The sequence below is a fragment of the Protopterus annectens genome, chromosome 1.part1 (assembly GCF_019279795.1).
Source record: "Protopterus annectens isolate FY-2018-M chromosome 1.part1, PAN1.0, whole genome shotgun sequence".
Lineage (NCBI taxonomy): Eukaryota > Metazoa > Chordata > Ceratodontiformes > Protopteridae > Protopterus > Protopterus annectens.
Genome location: NC_056726.1, coordinates 723,561,080 through 723,580,116, shown reverse-complemented (window position 1 = coordinate 723,580,116; position 19,037 = coordinate 723,561,080). Strand labels below are relative to the sequence as shown.

At 43.9% G+C, this 19,037-nt stretch overlaps 1 protein-coding gene across 1 annotated transcript in view; it reads right to left on the bottom strand.

Annotated features, from left to right (window-relative positions):
• Window positions 1-19,037, bottom strand: part of SIGMAR1 (sigma non-opioid intracellular receptor 1) — a 318,701-nt gene that overhangs the window by 84,411 nt on the left and 215,253 nt on the right. The gene's annotated exons all lie outside the window — the stretch shown is intronic.

The following is a 19,037-nucleotide window of genomic DNA, read 5'->3' as shown; positions in this document are numbered from 1 at the left end:
AACTTTGGATCCGAAATTCGAATTTGAAAATCTCAGGAGTCTGCCGACCAGCACTTGCGAACTGCTTTTGCTTTGGGCACCGTGCAGCAAGAAAGACTGAAGAAAATGGCGTCTGCTGCATCTTTTATACCCCTGGCACGCTGACATCAGGGAGGAGGCAACAGCAACCGACACTGGACCTAGACTATGGAACTCGGGCCGACTGCGGGTAGCCTGCCAGCAGGATAACCCAATTGTAATGACTGCAACAGTGAAACACGATAAACATCTTGGGGTTGGTGCATCATGGGTAAGGGATAAACTAGCTATTTTTGGTTGCCATGAGCTTTAGCAATGGCAGAGTCAGATCCGAGGGATCGGATCTGAACCCATCAGGTGAGGATAAAATGAAAACCAACTTCATATCTTTTTCTGGATCTTGCGAACTCAACTGGTACGTATGTAATCCTACGACTGCTGATCTATACATGTAATCAATTTCGAGGAGGCCCATATCTCCTTCAGAATGGGAAATATAAAAATCAGTGTGTATACCAAGACTTCAAATCACTTGATAAGCACAAAGCATTTTTGTTGTTTTCCTGTCCAACTGATCCAATACTTTTTGATGCCAGTCAATCACCCAAAACAGAAGAGAAAATTGGTTTATAGCTTGGACTTTGTTTACTAAATATCAGAGCGGTTTTCTGCATAAAATTTAATCTTCTAAAATATTCTTTACCAGATTTACTCGCATTCGTTCATGTTTTACTGTTGATCCTTCAGCAATTCCCCAAATATTTACATACTCCCTCTTGTTAAAGATCTTCTATACCACATTCCTGTTCCAAACTGATATTTTCTTGGTGCTGCAGCTTTCAGGCTTTAAAAAGGTGTTTTTTGCAATTTATCAAGACCAAATAACATTTTTTTTTATCAAATTCTGACTACTTGCAGTAGTGCTTCCTCTGATGAACTATATAGTTTTAAACCATCCACAAAAAGATGAGAAGTCTTTACAGTTTATTGTTTTCTGTGAGCCAAATTGTAACCATGACCTAATCTACCAAGCTAACATCTTAATGGGGTTAAGAGCAAAACAGCAGAGCAGCAGTGACAAGTCACCCTGGAATATCACTGTATGGAGCATCTTATACATTTGTAAGCACTGCTTTATTCATGAATGTGGGAGGTTGTCAAATGCTTTTTTTTTTTTTTAGTCCATCCATGTCATATACTTAGATTCTTCCCAGTTTTACAGTTCTCCATTGTGACTTTATAACAAATGATCCTTTGTTCCATAGGACTTGTTACATTTTTGTTCTATTGCAATAGGTTCATAGGTAGGTACTAGGCTATTGGCCCTAGGTCCTATATAAGCCTAGCCAAAAAGGTACCCTGGCTTACGCCACCCAGGAATATTATTTTCCTGTGCCACTGTGGAGCAGAGCCACAGAAGTGATCCCCGGGGTGAATTTTCCATTTCCCATCCAATCAAAGATTTTTCTTGGAGTGTGCTAATGAGGACCTTTGATATAGATAGGTAATTTGCTCCAGAGTATGGGAAGTCTCTGGGACAGGAATCTATCCATCCAGCATGTTCGGTTTATTGTGGTGACAAGGTTTAGGTCCCTAGAGCATGTAGCTTGGAGGGATTGGGATTTCTTCAAGTGGAAGATGTCCAACAGCTCTGGGTTTGACATAGCTTTGTATATTAGGCAGAGACTGCCTTTGAGTAGGCAATATGCGACTGATTAAAGCTGGAGATTTGAGACTGTCTGTACAGGGCAACAGTCTGAGGCCGGTAAATCTCTGTGAGGTATTTCTGCAGCCTTTCCAGTTGTTGTAGATGTCTTGTGAGGTACATACCAAAAGGGGCGATGTACTCCATGGGTCTAATGAGTGACTAGTAGAGAGGAACAATGACCTCTTTTCTGGGATGAGAAACATTTTGTGATGAGGTGTGCCACGTAGAAGGATTTCCTGACTACTGTGGTGATGTGATTATCAAAGGAGAGACTATTGTCCACCTGTGTCCCAAAGTCTCTCATCACACTTTCGGTGTTAAGTTTACTATCGCCTATGTGGTAGTTCATGGGTACAGAGTTTTTACCAAAGGGGATGACCATGCACTTTTTGGCACTGACCTTGAGGTCATGGCTTTAACACCAGGCATATGTCAGAGTGAGGCCCTTTGGTAGGATGTCCACATCATTAGGAGTTTCGATTAGGGCATCTAGTTTGCAGTCATCTGCGAACTTGGTTAGCCAAAGATCTTCTGTGTTAGCCTGTACCTCAGAGAAGTACATACCAAACAAGAGAGGACCCAGGACTGAATCTTGTGGTACTCCATTTGTCACTGGTCTAAAGTTAGATTTGGAGTCTGCTACTTTCACAGTGTGGGTTCTGTCAGTGAGCCGGTTGGCAACCCATCTTGTGATATAGGGATTTATACCTAGTTTACAGAGTTAATCTATAATTCCAGAGTGGGAGATGGTGTCAAAAGCCTTGGCGAGATCTAGATAGGCTGTGTGAACCACCTTACCCTCGTCTACAGCTTTGGTGACTGCTTCAAAGAAGTCTATCAGGTTTAGGAGACATGATCTGCCTTTTACAAACCCGAACTGGGTGGGGTCCAGAGTTTGGAGATTACCAATGTCTTTGTTTACAAGTTCCATGGCCTTGCAGACCAGGCTCGTCAGGCTAATGGGGCGGTAGGTCCCGAGGTCCATGGTGGATCCCCCTTTGTGGAGTGGGATAACAGTCACTGTGTGCCATTCAGTGGGCACAAAGCCAGAGGTGAGGCTATGATTGAACATGGTACTTAGGTGGGGTGCCAGTTCATTCTGTAGTCCGTGTAGAACGCAGCCTGGGATGTTGTCAATTCCCATGAATGTTGTGTTCTTGGCTTTGGAGAGAGTGTGGTTCTTACCTGTGCAGCGGTGATTACAGGAACTTTGCATTCTTCCGGTATAGAGATGGGCCCTTTAGGGGGTGAGACGGAGGGTAAAGTTAGAACTGAATCTATATGCCAAGATGTTGGCAATATCAGTTGTTTCTATATATTTAGTGTCATTGTGCTGCAACTCAGAGCAGATCAGAGTGTTGCCATTGAGATTCCTGACAGCTATAGAATGCTTTGTGGTTGTCTTTAGAATCAGTGGCGAGTTTGTTTTTGTAACTAGCTTTGAAGGAATTTATGAGGGATCTCAGCTTCTTACTGAGGCTGACCAGGGAGTTCCTCCAATCATGGGAATTTACTCTTTTTTGCAACAGTTTCTTTCTGTTGTAGAGCTTGTTTATGGCAGGGGACCACCAGATTGGCTTCATTATTTTGGAGGATAGCATCTTGGTTCTGTTTGGGATAGCACAATCCATGCACTCGTATAAGTGCTTATAAAGTGCAATTTGTGTAGGATTCAGCAGCCGTACCTCTATTGTCCATCTGCATGGCTGTCATGAAGGTTGCCACTTCTGTCTTAAGAAGTGTGAAGTTGGCTTTGGAGAAATTTTTTACGGTAGTTTCTCTAATGGGGGGTAGCGGGATGTGGATGTCTAGGGCAATTAGCTTGTGGTCAGATCTGACCAACGAGGAATTGACGTTTGGTGTGGAACACCGGTCACCCATGTTGGTAATGACCAGGTCTAGGATATTGCTGCCCCTGGTGGGGGTGTGGATTAGCTGATCCAAGACGTTGGAATTTATGAATTCCAGAAAACGTTGAGCAAAAGAGTTGGTACACAAGTAATTTTCCCAGTTAATGGTGGAGTAGTTGAAATCAGCCATTATTAGGGTGTTGGGTTGCACCCTAATATTTTCCTGTGTATCAAGAAATGAGGAGTGGGAATCCTGGGGCATGATGGGGGATATGTAGCAAGCTACAATTTGTATTGCGGTCTTGCCCAGAGTTAGTTGCACTTGGATAATCTCAGATGATTGAGTTTTCTTCTTAATGACTATAAACTATGTTGGAATCAATTCCAGTGTACATTTTATACGTTGTCAGAAGGCAAAGTTATTGGTCTACAAGTTTTAGGATAGCTTGCAGGTTTCGCTCTTAAGTAGGAGTGTTTTTCCTGTTAACCTGGTTGGTTTCTGTTCGAGGTGTGCATACAAATAGTTCTTACTCATGGCTAAAACTTCATGTAAACATGTTAATACATTTAGTCAGAAGTTAGGCACTGCATCTGGTCCTGGAGTTTTCCAATAAGGTGCTTTCATTAACTTTCTTTCAATCTCTCTGGCCATGACTTCATCCCATTTCATACCTTGAACATTTGAGCTTCTTATTCTCTTACTTCTTCTCTTATCCATTTAGCATCTTTTATGTTCATAGGTTGGTACTAGGCTATCAGCCCTAGGGCCTATCCTGGACCCCTGTCTAGCACTGAGCTGAGGTGATGATCCTGGGGTGAATTCTCTCCTCTCCATCATCATCAAGGTTCCTATTAAAGGTCGAAGAAGAGGGCTCTTGCTTGACATGTATGGGCAATCTATTTTCCAGAGGGGGGAGTCTCTGGGGTCAGGAACCTATCCCTCAGCATGTTTTGTTTTAATTGTGATGACAAGGTTTAGATCCATGGCCTTGTATGTTAAGCAATCACACTTTGCCACCTATATGGTAATTCATGGCATTGAGCTTGAGCCCATGGCTCTGGCACCAAGCATCTGTTTCTGTAAGGCCCTTGCCATTTAGCAACCCATTGGGTGACAGGTGAGGTGCCAGTTCATATGTCATCTGGTCCCATGGATGCTGTATTGGATGTTTTTGGTTCTATTTGGGATGGCACATGACAAGATGTAGTGGATGCGACATGTGTGCTCAGTGTAGGTAGGCAGCATTCAAGCAGTTGAACGTTCCTGCATGGGTGTCAATGGTGTGTCGTTGTCTGGCGAGTTGCAGTTAGTTGGAAGTTTTTTTGTTTTTTTTTTGGTTTTCTTTTGGGTGGGGGTGGTGGGGTGGATGTTAAGGGTGATTTAGGTATGGTCAGACCTTACTAACGAGGGGAGTGACCATAGTATGGAGCATTTGATTTCCATGTTATGTTGACTCAGTCTAGGATATGATATTGAGCCCCTGGTGGAATATTAGTTGATGATCCAGCGGTTTTATGAATTTCCAGAGAACCATTGCAAAAAGGTAAGGTGGAACATGAGTTTTTTTCCATGGCATGGGAGGGGTTAAAAAAAACACCCAGTATTAGGGTGTTTGGTCTATCTTTAATATTTTCCAGTATGTTTAGAAAGGTGTAGTGAGAATCTTGGGGGGGGATCTGAATATCCTTGGTGAATTGGTTTGGTGGCTGAAACACAGGATCTTCATAGATATTTCTCCAAAATATATCAATTTCCTTTTTTGGTAGCGTTTCAATTCCTTTTGCCTTGTTTCCCCAATTCTCTACAATTATTTTGTACTTTTCATTTATATTTATCTGCATAAATTCCAAGGTTTTCTGCCTGCGCTAGTATTTTTAGTTTACTTGCAATAGCGCATGATAGATCCTGATCTGTTCTCATACTGCACACTGCTTTTATCACATCTATCAGAGTATTTTTGTTTATCTGTTCCTCTTTTACACTCTTAACAGTGACCCTTCTTGTCTTAATTGGTTTATAGCTTTTTCTATTTGATACTTCCATGATGGCATTCGATTTCTCCCCTTACTTTCCCTTACTGCTCTGTGTTCTTGGGACAGGACCATCAGTTATTAATTTAACTGCACAGTAATATAGGTCTGCTTTGTTTGGTCAAAAACACATTTGGTGGAAATTTACTTGACTAAGCACACTTGACTGAAAGCACACTTCACTGAAAACTCATCTGGTCGAAACTCATTTCGTTGAAAGTTATATATGGCTTTTTCCCCCACTGTAGTGCGATCCTGGAGTTAGAATATAAAGTAGAGGGGGGGTAGGGGTCATAGCCCCCCACATATTTTAAATCTTTTAAACCACAGACATGTACATTGCCAAGTGCAATGAACAACTCTTTCCACAAGAGAATATAAACAATGTTGGGGGCTACACCCCCGTTACTTTATATTCTAACTCCAGGATCGCACTACAGTGGGGAAAAGGCCATATATTACTTTCAATAAAATGAGTTTCGACCAAATGAGTTTTCAGTGAAGTGAGCTTTCAGTCAAGTGTGCTTAGTGAAGTCAGTTTTGACCAAACAAAGTAGACCCAGTAATATATCCCATTTACATGTTATATCACATGAATCTCTAATGAACACAGTAATTAGGACGGTTTAATAGAGATTCATGTTATATCACATGAATCTCTATTAAACAGTCCTAATTACTGTGTTCATTTGTTTTATCAAACTTCAAACTTTTTGGGTTTTACTGACTTTCTGTAGTCCATTTCTTTCATTAATCTTACTATGTCTGTCCATTTTTCTTAAATCAAGCAACTATTATCTTGGATCATTCTCCTCTAAACCGAGGGCATGTTCTTTGCTCTCCATTTCCTGCGGGCATTCTATAGAAAGTTCCAGATAATCTTCCTGTGCCACATTTTCTTCCCGTGTCATCAGTTTCTCTTGGGAGTTCGCTCTGTATCAAAGGACCAGCTGTCAGGAAATGATGAAACCACCACGTCGCACAGCCAATCACCCATGGCAAGTATTTCCCTCCTATGCAAGCAGTGATAGTGCAGGGATACAGACAGGCTCCATCTACGTGTGTGTGTGGTGTGTGTAGACGGGTGGGGGGATTGGGAGGCAATGTCAGCCAGGATGCCAAAACATCCCACTGAAATCAGTGTGTTATATCACATGAAAAAATATATAAATTGGAAAGTTACACCAAGTTGTGCTCATCATAAATTTTGGGATACTGAGGGAGAACAATGATTTGGAATTGGGTATACACATACAACTCCTCATTAGTATACTCCACATAGGTTCATAGGTAGGTACTAGGCTATTGGCCCTAGGGCCTATTATAAGCCAAGCCAAACAGTACCCTGGCTTTTGCCACCCAAGAAAATTAATTTTCCTGTGCCCCTGTCAAGCAGTCTCACAGAAGTGATCCCTGGGGTGAATTTCCTATCTCCCATCCAATCAAGATTTTTCATGAAGAGTGCTAATGAGGAGCTTTGTTTGATATAGATAGGTAGTGTGTTCCAGAGTATGGGAAGTCTCTGGGACATGAATCGTTCCCTCCAGCATGTTCTGTTTATTGTTGTGACAAGGTTTAGGTCCCTAGAGCATGTAGCTAGGAGGAATTGGGATTACTTTACGTGGAGCATGTCCAAAAGCTCTGGGTTTAACATAGCTTTGTATGTTAGGCAGAGATCACCTCCGAGTAGGCGATATGCGACAGAATAAAGCTGGAGTTCTTTTGAGACTGTCGGCGTAGGGCATCTGTTTGAGGCCGGTAATCCTCTTTGTGAGGTATTTCTGTGGCCTTTCCAGTTGTTGATGTCTTGTGATGTACATACCAAAAGGGGCGTTGTACTCTATAATGGGTCTAATGACTGATGAGTAGAGGGGAACAATGACCTCTTTTTTCCTGGATGAGAAACCTTTTGTGATTAGGTGTGCCACGTAGAAGGATTTCCTGACTACTGTGGCAATGTGATTATCAAAGGACAGACTACTGTCCATCCATGTCCCAAGGTCTCCATCACACTTTCGGTGTTAAGTTTACTACCACCTATGTGGTAGTTCATGGGTACAGAGTTTTTATCAAAAGGGATAATGCACTTTTTGGCACTGAGCTTGAGGTCATGGCTTTGGCACCAGGCATCTGTCTCAGTGAGGCCCTTTTGTAGGATGTCCACATAGTATGGCTCCTAGCTTGTAGTCATCTGCGAACTTTGTTAGCCAAAGATAGTCTGTGTTAGCCTTCAGAGAAGTAGATTCCAAACAGAAGAGGACCTAGGACTGAACCCTGTAGTACTCCACTTGTCAGTGGTCTGAAGCTAGATTTAGAGTCAGCTACTTTCACAGTGTGCATTCTGTCAGTGAGCCAGTTGGCAACCCATCTTGTGACATAGGGATTTATACCTAGTTTAGTGAGTTTATCTACAATTCCAGAGTGGGGGATGGTGTTGAAAGCCTTGGCGAGATCTAGGTGTAAGATGGTTCACACAGCCTATCTACAGCTTTGGTGACCACTTCAAAGAAGTCTATCAGGTTTAGGAGACATGATCTGCCTTTTACAAACGCGAACTGGGTAGAGTCCAGAGATTGGAGATTACCAATGTCATTGTTTACAAGTTCCATGATACATTCCATAGCCTTGCAAACCAGGCTAGTCAGGCTAATGGGGCAGTGGCACCCGGGGTCCGTAGTGGCTCCCCCTTAGTGGAGTGGGATAACCGTTGCTGTGTGCCATTCAGTGGGCACAAAGCCGGAGGTGAGGCTATCACTGAACATGGTACTTAGGTGGGGTGCCAGTTCATTCTGTAGTTCATGTAGAACGCAGCCTGGGATGTTGTCAGGTCCCATGGATGCTGTGTTCTTGGCTTTGGAGAGTGTTTTTTTTACCTGTGCGGCCGTGATTACAGGAACTTTGCATTCTTCCGGTATAGAGATGGGCCCTTTAGGGAATGAGAGAGGGGTAAAGTTAGCACTGAACCTATCTGCCAGGATGTTGGCAATATCAGTTGGTTCTGTATATTTTAGTGCCACTGAGCTGCAACTCATGAACACAATAATAAAACCTCACAGATACAAGGTACAGGTTTCGGGTCTCACCTTTGGTCGTAGTATTGTTATTGGCTATGTGTGTCAATAGTCTGCAGACAAATTGCCTAGCATAGGCAATGTTAGTTTCAGAAGATATACATTACTTTCATTTAATCCAGAAATCAATACATAAAGGAATACAAGACCGTAAAATGACACTAGTTAAAACATTGCATCATCCACATGTGAGAATAAAAACACATTAAATGTAATACATAGTCTTGGACAACACAAGATTTGCTGGATGCACAGGACAAACAGTCAGTTTCCCCATAGAGACAGACTAATCTACATGGCGTGTGGCTGGCTACAGAAACATGGACTGAACCAGCTGCAATAAGAAATCACATTGACAGGGACCTGAAGAGGGCAGCCTAGCTTCACACAAAAGGTGTGATATACCTGCCTTACAACTTACACGTACCATAGTTTGAAGGGGAAGGGGGGTAAGAATAACTTAAGGAAAAAACATACTACTTACATGAACTACAGCTACAAGTGCAGTTGTATGCTCAAGTCCAATTAAATGAGAAGTTCAGCTTCACAGGTATGAATATGGGAGAGGCCCACAGAAAATTACCATCATGGACTATAGCAAGTGTACAACTCTACTCTATTCACTTAAAGAATAAACTTATTTTTCTGTATTGTGTAACATAATACAAGCATATTCACACAATTTTACAAGTCACAATGTTAGAACAGACTACTATCTGCTCCACGCATATACGAGGTATGTAGAGTTAGAATTGCTAGTAAGCTGGGCAAAGAAATTCCCAAACAAGGTGCATCTCAAAGAATTTAACAGGCAAATCTTTTCACTTACGGGAAGGAAAGAGGATTTCTTAAAAGCAGTCACAGCAATGCTACCAACAGGGTGAGATGGAAATTAGAATCGACCAATTCCAGTAAGAACACTCAGCAGTCTTTCAGAACTGTAGCCACAGACAATCAACTACAAACAGCATACATAAAAATTATTTTGTACTTGCCATAACTTGGCATCTGTGTTATCCTACCACCAATCACCACCATAGGGTCTAGCAACATACTACAAACTGCTCCAAGGCTCTAGCCCCTCCCTCTCCCATAATGCCCTGCTGGCCCCTCAACCTCCAGATCGAGTCTGCAGTTTCCCTAAATGCAGCTCCTGCAACACTAGAAAGAAAACATTTCAAATTCCTCCACAAGGTAGGGGGATGGGTGGGTGGAAAACTGTGATGAATGATGACATAGGATAACACAGACGCCAAGTTATGGCAAGTACATGACTATCTGATGTTATCCCATCATTCATCACAATAGGGTCAGAGTCCCCAGCTACCATTTATCCTGGAAGGCCTCAAGGAAGGACATTCCAGAGCACTGTGGAGCCAAAGGAAGCCCTGCTCCTAAGAATAGTAATGACAGACGAGTGTGTGAGGATTAAACCAAGTGGCAGCAGCACAAATGTCACCAATAGAAAGCCTGGCCAAAAAAGCTGAAGTAGCCACTCTCCTCATAGAATGTGGCTAGATTCTTCCTGGAACCTCAAAATGCCTATGGTCGTAGACTGTATAGATGCAGTTAGAGCCATTTCGAAATAGTGACCTTAAAAACAGGAAAACCATGTCTATTAGGGGGAAAAAGACGCAGAGAGCTGCTGTGACTTACGAAAACCTTTCGCCCTATGTAGGAAGAACCATAGAACCATAATTATCTGTGTATGTCCAAGGTATGTAGAATGTACTCTCCTTTGTTGGAATAATTGGGGAAGAACACTGGTAGCTGAATACATTGGTTCAGAGTAGAGTCAGAAGCAATCTTGGGCAAGATAGAGGGATTCATCCGGACACAGACTCTGTCCTTGGGAAAAATCCAAGGAGAAGTAATGGTAAGAGCTTGCAGTTCCAAGACCCTCCTAGCTAAGGTAATAGCAACCAGGAAGGCTGTCTTCCAAGACGAAAAAATGAGCCTGCAGGAACTAGCAAGCTCAAAACGACTTCTACTCTGAGACTGCAAAATCAATGCAAGGTCCCAAGGAGGTGAGGGATCCTTAAATTGGTGTTCTAAGCAGGAAGACCCCTTTCATAAATGCTTTACAAAGTCTACATGAAAAATTAGACTCTGTGTTCTCTTGAAAGTTAGAAATCACTGCCAACTGAAGCTTGATGGCAGAGAAACTTGCTCCCACTTGGAAAAGGGACAGGCAAAAACAAAAGTATGTTAGAAACTGAAGCAAAAAAGGGATCCAGATTACTGCTCTTGGCCCAGATAGAGAACTTATTCCACTTACTACTATAAACCTTTCAAGTGGAAAGTTTCTGGGAGGCTAGAATAACACACTTAAATGGGAGACACTAGCCTGGACTGTTTTAGAATCACTGGAATTGGAGAAACCATGCGGTTAGATGAAGGGTTTGAAAGTTTGGGAGAGGAAGCCCCGATGGATGGGAAATCAGATCCTGATGGGGATCCAGTACCCATGGTGGACACTTCAGACAAAACCTGAAGTGGAGCCACAGTTGACGAAGCCAAAAAGGGGCAATAACTATAAGGGATGTCCTTCGGTGTTGTGCTTTCTGCAGAACCTTGGGAATTAAATAACAGGACGACAGACATACAGGAGACCCGGAGGCCAAGTGTTGACTATAGCATCCCTCAGAAACTCCCCGGGGGGGGGGGGGATCAGGGTGAAGTACCTGCTGCATTTGTGGTTGGCTGGGAAAGCAAAGAGGTCAGCAAGGCTGACCCCAAAACAGTGGAAAATCTTTGCCACTGAGGGATTGGGGGACCACTCATAAGGGCTTTAGATCAATTTGCTGAGCCTGTCACCTAATATGTTGCAATCCCCGGGTATACACGCTGCAAGAAGGAAGTGCCCAGAGGACATTACCCATTCCCATAGTCTCATGGCCTCTCTGCACAATGGGCAAGATGATGTCCCTCCCCGGTTTGTTGACAAACACGGCTGTGGTCTGGTATATCTGAACTGCAATCGTCCCTCGAGGGAGGTAGTCCTGAAAGGCTTGCAACAATAGAAGAACTGGTCTCACCTCTAGGATGTTATGTGCAACTTGGTCTCTACAGGTGACCACACGCCTTGGATATTCTTCCCCTGAAAATGCCCTCCCACCCCATCAGGGAAGCATCCATGGTCACTGTGGCCTTGGGTGGTGGAAGAGAAAAGGGCCTGCCTAGAGTTAGATCCTGAGATTCAGGCCACCAAAGGAGGCAACATCTGCACACAGGCGTTAGTTTTATGGTCATGGAAAGGGGATGAAACAGATGACCGTTGAACCACTAAGGTCCACTGAAACACTCGCATATGGTACCTTGCCAGAGGAACGAGATGAATGACCGAGGCTATGAGTCTGAGGGCTCGAAGAAACAAGTGAACCAGGCGACACAACAGGACTAAGCTCTGTGTGACCTGTGGCCTTGGGTGGTGGAAGAGAAAAGGGCCTGCCTAGAGTCAGATCCTGAGATTCAGGCCACCAAAGGAGGCAACATCTGCACACAGGCGTTAGTTTTATGGTCATGGAAAGGGGATGAAACAGAGATGACCGTTGAACCACTAAGGTCCACTGAAACACTCGCATATGGTACCTTGCCAGAGGAACGAGATGAATGACCGAGGCTATGAGTCTGAGGGCTCGAAGAAACAAGTGAACCAGGCGACACAACAGGACTAAGCTCTGTGTGACCTGTTCCCAGATCAACTGAACCCTGCATAGATATAAAGCTGCAATCTCTGATACGGAGTCTAACATAACTCCTATGAATTCCAACTGTTGTGTGGCAACCAGGTTGGATTTCGCAAGATTGACAGTTGTATACAACTGACGGAAGAGGGGAAGAATATAAATGGAGCACTTCTAGCAGTCAATGCTTCGAAGGTGCTGTGACGAGCCAAATATCCACCGTACAGAAAGACCTGAAAACCAAGCATTTGCAGGTAAGCCACTACCACTCCACTGCCATACATTTGGTAAACACACAGAGCTGTGGTGAGACCGGACTCTTAACTGGTAATAATTGGCCTCTAGCTGGACGCGAAGAGGTCTCCTGGAATGCCCGTCTATCTTGATGTGATAGTAGGCATCCTATCAACAGAGCACATCCAATCCTTGCGCAAGAGAGGTAGAATGGACTGAGCATTGACCATCTGGAACTTTGACTTCTTGACTGAACGAATGAGCTCACAGAGATCCAAAAAGTACAGTTTTGTACCTACCATAAATGTAGATGTTCGAAGATCCACATTGCTGCAGTCCTTACATATGGGTAGTCCGCTGTCCTCGGTCGGCCCGAACACCAAAGTATTAGGCTGACGTCGGTTAAGGCTTAAGACTGACATCAGGACGTCAGGGTACAAATGCGCATGACCGACGTCATATCCTCAGTCTTTTCTTGCCCCAGATGTCAGAAGGCCCTAAAAAGAAAGGCCAAAACCAAAAGACAGCAAAAAACAACCAACCACCCCTGCACTAATCCTATTTACAATATTTACAATATTCACAACCCAAAAGTACAGTTTTGTACCTACCATAAATGTAGATGTTCGAGGATCCACATTGTTGCAGTCCTAACTATTGGGGTAGTCCGCTGTCCAGTCGGCCCGAATACCAAAGTATATGGCTGACGTCGGTCAGGGCGCATTAGACTGACGTCAGTAAGTCAGGGTACTAATGCGCATGACCGACGTCATATCCTCAGTCTTTTCTTGCCCCAGATGTCAGAAGACCCTGAAAAGATAAGGCCAAAAACCAAAAACTCCCAACATATCTGCACCAAAATATATATATATACAAAATATACAAAATTAGCAGAATATAACCTCACCTACACAACCACCCCTAAACACAGAGGGAAGGAGGGTAATTGGACTGCAGCAATGTGGATCCTCGAACATCTACATTTATGGTAGGTACAAAACTGTACTATGTTCTTCATTCCACATTGCTGCAGTCCTAACTATTGGGTAGAATCCCAAAGCAGAGGTAAGGGAGGCTGGCAAATCATAAGGAAGCAGGAGCTGATAACATGCCTTGCAAAATAGCTGTGGCAAAACCAGCCCTAGACTTAGAGTAGAGAGGAAGGTGGTAATGCTTAGAGAAAGTATGCACTGAACTCCAAGTAGCTGCCTCCAAAATATCCTTAGTTGCCACCCCCCTTAAAAAGGCTGTTGAAGTGGCAGTAGCCCTAGTGGAATGAAGCCTAATCCCAGCTGGAATCTCCTTGCCATGATGGGAATAACAAAATGCAATGCAAAACCCAATCCACCTAGAAATAGTTTGTTTTGACACAGGCTTGCCCTGAGAACTCAAAGCAAAAGAAACAAACTGCTGAGACTGCCTAAAATCCTTAGTCCTGCTCAAATAATAACGCAATTGCCTGTGTACATCTAAAGTGTGCAAAATCTTTTCCCCTTTATTTTGGGGATCTGCATAAAACGTAGGCAAATGAATAGTTTGGTTTAAAGCCACACTAGAAACCACTTTAGGCATAAAGGAAGGATTAGTACGTAATGATACCCTATCCTTATGAAAAATCAAAAAAGGCTCAACCGCCATAAGGGCCTGTAACTCAGAAACCCTTCTTGCAGAAGTAATGGCCAACAAAAAAGCAGTCTTCCATGACAAGTATTTCAGGTCAGCAGTAGCTGCAGGCTCAAAGGTTGTAGAGTAAGTTTCTCCAACACAAAATTGAGATCCCAAGCAGGAGTAGGAGCTCTGGGGGTCTTATATTCTTTGCCCTCTAAGAAATTGCTTGAACAAAGGATGTGAAAACAATGGTGGGTCACAATCATAGTGAGCTGAAATTGCTGCAGCATGAATCTTAATGGAAGAGAAAGACAAACCTTTGTCCAATAACTCAGTAAGATATTGAAGAGCCACACTCAAATTAGGCTCTGAAATCTCCAAATTGTTTGCTGCAGTCCAAAATAAAAATCTCTTCCATTTTTCTCGTACACTTTCCTTGTACTAGGTCTTCTGGCTTCCATAATCACATTTAAAACTTGTTGAGGAAGTTGAGACCTGCTGTCCTTCAAAACAGAATATGCCAGGCTGTTAGATGAAGAGAGTGAAGCTTGACATTGAGCAGACGACCGTCCCTCTGAGACAACAGATGTGGAATCAAGGGTAAAGGCCATGGAGGCTTCTTTACCAGACTCCTCAGTAATGGGTACCAGTGCTGCCGAGGCCAATCTGGAGCTATTAAAATCATCCTTGGCTTGTCTTGTCTGACCTTTAGAAGCACCTTCGGAAGAAGAGGCAGAGGTGGAAACGCATACACATGAAGATTTTTCCAACTGAAAGAAAGAGCATCCACTTTCCAAGCTGTGTGATGAAACCTCTTTGTGCAGAACTGTGGCAGCTGGTGGTTTAGTGGAGAAGCGAACAGATCTATGTCTGGAGTTCCCCAGGACACTGTCAACTTTTGAAATACATGAAGATCCAGTTTCCACTCGTGGGGATCCATGATTTGTCTGCTTAACACATCTGCTAAGGAGTTCTGTGCTCCCGGCAGAAACCTTGCCTGAAGAGTTAGTTGCAAGCTTAGCGCAGTCTCCCATAAAATCATTGCTTGCCTGCACAATGGGTAAGAATGTGTTCCCCTTGTTTGTTGATGTACCACATGACAGTTGTGTTGTCTGTTAGAATCAACACCTGCCCTGGAAGAAGTAACTCCTTGAAAGCCATTAATGCAAACTGGACTGCTAACATCTCCTTCATGTTGATATGTAGATGCTGTAGTCTGGCAGGCCACTTGTCTTGTATCCACTTTCCATTTAGATGAGCTCCCCAAGCAATGTCTGAGGCATCTGTCGTTAGAATTTGACTCGCCTCTGGCCGGGTCACAGAGAGTCCCTTGTTTAGGTGACATTCCTGAGCCCACCACAAAAATTCCTTTTGAATGCAAGGTATTATTTGAATGACAGTGTCCAAATCCTGGCAGTGCTGTGTCCATACATTTTGAGATACCATTGTAGCTTCCTCATATGCAGTTTGGCATTGGGAAGCACCAGAATACAAGATGCCATGAACCCTAAGGCTTGAAGGACTGTCCTTGCAGTCAGCCCGGACTGAAGAGATAGTTGATGGAAGTAACTGGAAAGATTCTTTTGTTTGTCCGGGGTTAAAAGGCCATCTGGGCTGCTGTATTCAGTCTCACACCCAGAAAGCACATGTCTTGAGAGGGTACTAGACTGGACTTTATTTCATTCACAGAATACCCTAGGCATCTTAGCACTGCTATGACATATTCCAAATGCTGTAGAAGGTCTTCCTTTTCTTGAGCCAGAATCAGGCAATCGTCCAAGTAAGGATAGATTTGAATTCCTTTTAGCCTGAAGTAAGCTATCACTGGAGCCAGAACCTTTGTGAATACTCTGGGCGCAGTAGATAAGCCAAAGGGCAATGCAGAGAACTGATAATGAAAATTTCCAGCTCGAAGCAGATATTTTCTGCAACTTAGTCTTATAGGCACATGAAGGTAAGCTTCCTTGAGATCTAAAGTTACCATCCAGTGATCCTTGCCCAGCAGAGGTACAAGCTGTTGTAACGTCAACATTTTGAACTTGGGAATGTCCAGATAAGTGTTGAGGATAGATAAATCCAAAATTGGTCTCCACGTGTTCCCCTTCTTAGGTACTAGGAACAGGCGAGAATAAAATCCTAGGCCCCTTTCTGGCACAGGAACCGGCTGAATGGCCCCTATTTGGAGTAACTGAGAAATTTGCTTGTGAGCCACTTGTCTTTGTAGAGGAGGAATGTCTGGCATGCCTTTGAAAGGAGGCAAGGTATGGAAATAAAACCTGTAACCGTGGTGAATGATATCCAGAACCCATTTGTCTTGGGTAATTAAATCCCAATTTTCTTTGAAAAGAGACAGTCTTCCTCCTAGAGGTGCCGCCAGGAGAAGGTACTGGCAGCTGAAAAGGCAGGTCATTGGGTCTGCTTACGAAAGGACTGACCCCTGCCCTCACCAGAAGTCTGAGCAGGTGAACTCCTGCCCTAGGCCTAAAAGCACCTTGAGCTCTGGCCCTACCACGTCTAGACCTACCCCTAGACTGGGAATCATAAGCAGGATAAGTCCATCCCTTAGCAGGCCAATTTCTACTAAACTTAGGAGGCTGCACCTGCAAAACATCCTTAACAGTTTGCATAGACTTAGCCTTGTCCTCCATCTTCTTTAAAACTGCTTCCACAGGCGAACCAAACAACACCTCAGACTGTAAAGGAGCATCCAAAATCCTTGTCTTAACATGCTCAGCTAAGTTCTGATCTCTCAACCAGGCGTGCCTACGAAGAACAGAACCAGTGGCAGCCACCCTGGAGGAGGCCTGCACAGCATCAAAACCACATTGCAAGGAATGTTTACCCACTTGTTCAGACACATGAACTAAATCCTGCAACTCTTTACACTCAATACCTTCCGCCAGAGCATCCACCTTAGATTTCAACTGTGAAAGAAGATAATTTTGATATTTTAACATGTGAAACTGACAATTCAACGCCCTCATGGCTAAAGTGGAAGAAGTATACACTTTCTTTCCCCATCTATCCAAAGCCCTTGCCTCTTTATCAGGAGGGACAGGATTTTTAACAACTGAGGCCTTCACACCTTTAGGCCCCTGAGAGACAGTTTCGGGTCTGCCCTAGGACTCTTAAAAGATACTTATGAGCTTCAGGCACCCTATAATACCTATCCGGTTTAACTGGGGCAGGAGGCAAAGAATCAGGATTCAGGAAGCCTCTGCAAAACATCTTCCACCACATTCAAAACAGGAGGTATAGCTAAAGGCCTGTGCTGGGGTAAAACAAGAATTCCCTAAGCCTTTTCCTGGAATCAGAGAAATCTTGACCTTCCCATTTAAAATGCTCCCTCATGGAATGCAGAGTCTCTGAAAATGAAAAATCCTCAGGAGGGAAGCTGAAGGAGTAGAATCATCCACATCAGAATCAGAATAAGGAGGGTACTCCTGCAAGTCTTCAGCCGAAGACTCAGAAGCCTCGAGCATTGCTCAAAACTCTCAAACTCAGATTCCACCCTAGGCCTCTTATCAGGAGGGCATAGAACCCCTTATCATAGTAATCAAATCCTCTGCCATTTTAAGCATATGTTTCTTAGGCAAAGACCCTGAAGTACTAGGAGAAACCCCCACTGAAGCAAAACTCGGCCTGCCCTCAAAGAAGCCTTGGAAACAGAAGGGGAGGCTCTGACCACCTTAGGAAGAGAGGGAAGAACAGCCACCTGAGAAGCCCCCTCAGCCTGGCCTACTTCCTGAGAGGATACATCCTGTAACAGTAAAGTCTCTCCAAAGAAACACCTGGCAAAACCTCCGGCTCCACTGAGCCCTCTAACGAACCGGCGTCTGGGACTGTCGGTTCCTCCACTAGGCTTTGCTGTTTTGTCCTTTTCGAAGTCAAGGCCGCTTTTTAGCGAAGCCGGCGCCGGAGCATCCGGCGGCATTTTATAATTACAACGCTTCCCAAACACTAACCTGGCACAGTCTAACCTTCTCTTAATAGTGCGTTTGTTAAATCTAGCACAAGAGGCATCCAACAACGCCGTGCTCAGGCCCTAAACAAGGTATACACAAAGTATGGTAATCCCTATGAGGTATCTGTTTCCCACAAGAAATACAGTTATTCACTTTTCTGACATCCGTAAAATACTGAGGCAAGAAAAACCAAAATATTCCCAACAGTACTTAGCCAACTTTGATTCGGTCTGAAACTCTGGCTTCAGAAACTTTCAGAACGCCAACCTGCACTCGCAAAATTGCTTCTGCATCGGACCATGCGGCAAAAGACTGAGGATATGGCGTCGGTCATGCGCATTAGTACCCTGGCGCACTGACGCGTCAGTCTAATGCGCCCTGACCGACGTCAGCCATATACTTTGGTATTCGGGCCGACTGGACAGCGGACTACCCCAATAGTTAGGACTGCAGCAATGTGGAATGAAGAACATCCACACAACCGCCTCTAACTACAGAGGGGAAGGAGGGAGGGTAAATTGGACTGCAGCAATGTGGATCTTCGAACATCTACATTTATGGTAGGTACAAAACTGTACTATGTTCTTCATCTCACATTGCTGCAGTCCTTACATATGGGTAGAATCCCAAAGCAGAGGTAAGGGAGGATGGCAAAACTATAAAGCATTAGGAGCTGCCAAAATGCCCTGTAAAATTGCAGTGGCAAAACCAGCCCTAGATTTAGAGTAAAGTGGAAGGTGGTAATGCTTAGAGAAAGTATGCACTGAACTCCAAGTAGCTGCCTCCAAAATATCTTTAGTAGCCACCCCCCTTAAAAAAGCTGTAGAAGTGGCAGTAGCCCTAGTGGAATGAGGCCTAATCCCAGC